This window comes from Hevea brasiliensis, chromosome 11 (assembly GCF_030052815.1).
Source record: "Hevea brasiliensis isolate MT/VB/25A 57/8 chromosome 11, ASM3005281v1, whole genome shotgun sequence".
Lineage (NCBI taxonomy): Eukaryota > Viridiplantae > Streptophyta > Magnoliopsida > Malpighiales > Euphorbiaceae > Hevea > Hevea brasiliensis.
The window spans coordinates 9,401,994-9,405,077 of NC_079503.1; positions in this window are offsets into that span (position 1 = coordinate 9,401,994).

Consider the following 3,084-nt stretch of genomic DNA (forward strand, 5'->3'; position numbering starts at 1 on the left):
TCTAGTATATGCTTAGTCATTATTTCTCTTTTCTTTCTAAAGTCATATGTAAATTGAATTATTCTCCTCTCTGTATAGAAAATAAATTTTTATGTGTAGAGAGAATTGTTTTATACTTTGCATAAGAGAGTAGAGAAAAATACTAAGTGCCACACTGAACCTGTTCACGTTAATATCTAACTGAAAAATCAGTAATTAGAAGTCAGAAGAATTTAACTGTGCAAAATTTGAAAGTTGAGGGGATTTTATATTAATTTTAAATTGAATGGCTAATATCACAACCATACAAGTTTAGAGATAGTTGTTAAAATTTATCCTCTCACTCTTTTCTTGAAAAAGTTTCAAGCTTTACTTATCTTGTTGTCTGTACTAGCTATTTCCAAACGAACAATTACAATCCAACATTTTTGTTGTTGGAGCTTATTGGATCCTGCTGACAAGTGTTGCCATGAGAAATATGTTGGACGGAATACGATGAGATAATCCAATTGCTCGATATGTTTTAGGAATATGAACTAGAATATTATGAAAATCTTGGGAATTTTTTTTTGTTTGATGTTTGTCATTTGCATTATGTAGCTCTTTATTTTAGAGGAAACCTCAAACCTGCATCCTTCCTCTTAATTGTTGTAGTAAAGGTTTGAATATATAGAGAATATTGCTTTAGATGTGCACTCATGAAGATGCACAATAGGTTAAAGGAGGAAAAAGCTTTATGAAGCAGCTGTAAAAGGGTGTGTAACATCCTTGCTTAGCTTGATTCGTGAAGATGCACTTGTTCTCAATGATTTTAGACACCCTTACTGCCTACAGCAGCCGAGTAAGATATGCCACACAAAGGTACTAGAACACCATAACTTATCTCATTGATATTTATCAGTTCTTAATTTATTTATTATAGTTATTAAGTGAAATTTATGAAATCGATCTCATTTAGATCATTTATTGAAATTATAAATTAATTTGCGGCTCTGAAAATTTTATAGAAAATCCGGCAGAGTGCTGGCTAAAAATGGAGAAAACAGTTCTTCGAAACCTGTAGAAAACACTTCCAATAATTGTTCAAATCACAACTCCAATTATTACATCAATTTTTTACTAATTCCTCAATTTGTCATTCATTCATTTCACATCATCATCATGCTCAAATCACAAATAAATTCTCATATGTTATTTATAAACACAAAGTTACAAATACTTACTTTAATATAAAATTATATTACATATGTTTCAAATATACATGATAAAATAAGAGTTTAATTACAAAACTTACAAAAATCATAAAATACAAAATGGGACCTAGTGTCCTACCAATGCACTGTAGTCTGTGAGGTTACACGGACACTATGCAGAACTGTGAGCGGCCTTACCCAATCTATGATCTACTGGGCTCTCTATCCAAATCTTCAGTATCAACGCATTGCAAAAGCGACGTGCTAAGCATAAAGCTTAGTGATGCCAATAATACAAGAAAATATAATATGCAAATAAAAATAATAATTTCCTAGTTATTGTGTTGATAAGAAATCAATAATTACTAACTTATTGTTTAGTCGAAGGCTAATTACATTTTATGATATTAACTTCTTCATGCATTTTGTTAATTATTTTCTTGATGATTTTGAGTGTAACACCCCAAGATTTTAAATTTTATTATTTATGAGTATTTTTGGTATTTTAATTTTAAGAAATTATTTGAGATTTTTTGGATTTTTAAAAATCGGGTTTGATTTTCCGAAAATATAAACTTTGATGATTTTTAAAAATTAATTTAAAGACCACGTGGCAAAACTAAAAATATATTTGGAGTCTACGTATTTTTCTCGAGTTTTCCGAATTTTTCGAATTTTTGGACCTCGTCATTCCCGAGGCAGTAAAAATTCAAAAATTTTGTATCTCGATCGAACCGACCTGGCCGAATCGGACCGCCTTTTCTTTTTCTTCCTTCTTCCTCCCAGTGCGTCGACTCTCCCTTCTCTCTCTTTTCTCTCCTCCTCCTCCTTGCCGCGCGCCACCTCCCCGCCTCCCTACCTCGCCGGTGCCCCACCTTGGCCCTCCCCCACGGCCGGCCACGCCGAACGCGAAAACGCCGCTCGGTTGAGCGACGCGCCAAGGCCGTTGGTCTTCCCGGCCAAATCCGCCGATCCGCCACCAATTGATCGGTCTTGTGTCTAAAATCATCTCTCGTCGAGAGCTTTCCATAGACACCAAGAACACCGAAATCCATTAAGCGGTTTGTCCGACTTTTGCCCGGGAAGTTTTTAGCACATTTTGACTATCGGGCTAGATTTCTCACAAACCGTGAGTCCCACGAGAAAACCGAGAGTACCAGAGCGCTCCACTCGTCGAGAGCTTCGCGGCGACATAAATTTTGAATTTTTCCGACACCGCTTTTGGGGTCCCACGGAACTTCGCAGATTTTTCCGATCATTAAATGAGCTTAGAAAATTCTGAAAATTTATGTACTAACCCCGTGTTGTGGGCTTCGTAGGTATCCTCAATTCGTGGAAATTCGCTTGATCGTCCGTGAATTTCCGATCGCATGCACTCGCTACGTAAAAGTCTCCGAATTGGACCGAGGTTTTGGCTACCCCCCATTGTCAGACGTCCCGAGCGCGTCTCCGAAGTCGGAATCGGCAAAGGTAAACCCGAACCTTGTTTTTACGTAATTTTTTAGTGCTTAAATAGGATTAAAAATCCATAAAATATTCGTGGTAGCTTAGAAAATTATGATTCTTTTTGCAATAGCTTAGTAATATTGCTAAGGATGGCAGGGCAAAGTTTTAGAATTTTTAGAGTCGATTTGGGCGCTTTTTGCAAAAATGGTCAATTATAAGTACTAAATTGAAATTTTACATATTGTGATGGATAATTGATTTGATTGGCCCAGGAGGGGCTGTGTGATGGGATTGTGTTGTGGACATATGGATTGTTAATATATAAGTGTGTTTTGAGACCTTTTGCAGTTGGGTAGGTCCTAGGTATAGGGAGACTCACTGGATTTTCTGCACGACTTAGACGTATTTGGTCTTTTCTTTGTTTGTATTGAGTCAAATTTATTAAATGATTATAATAAAATTGTCG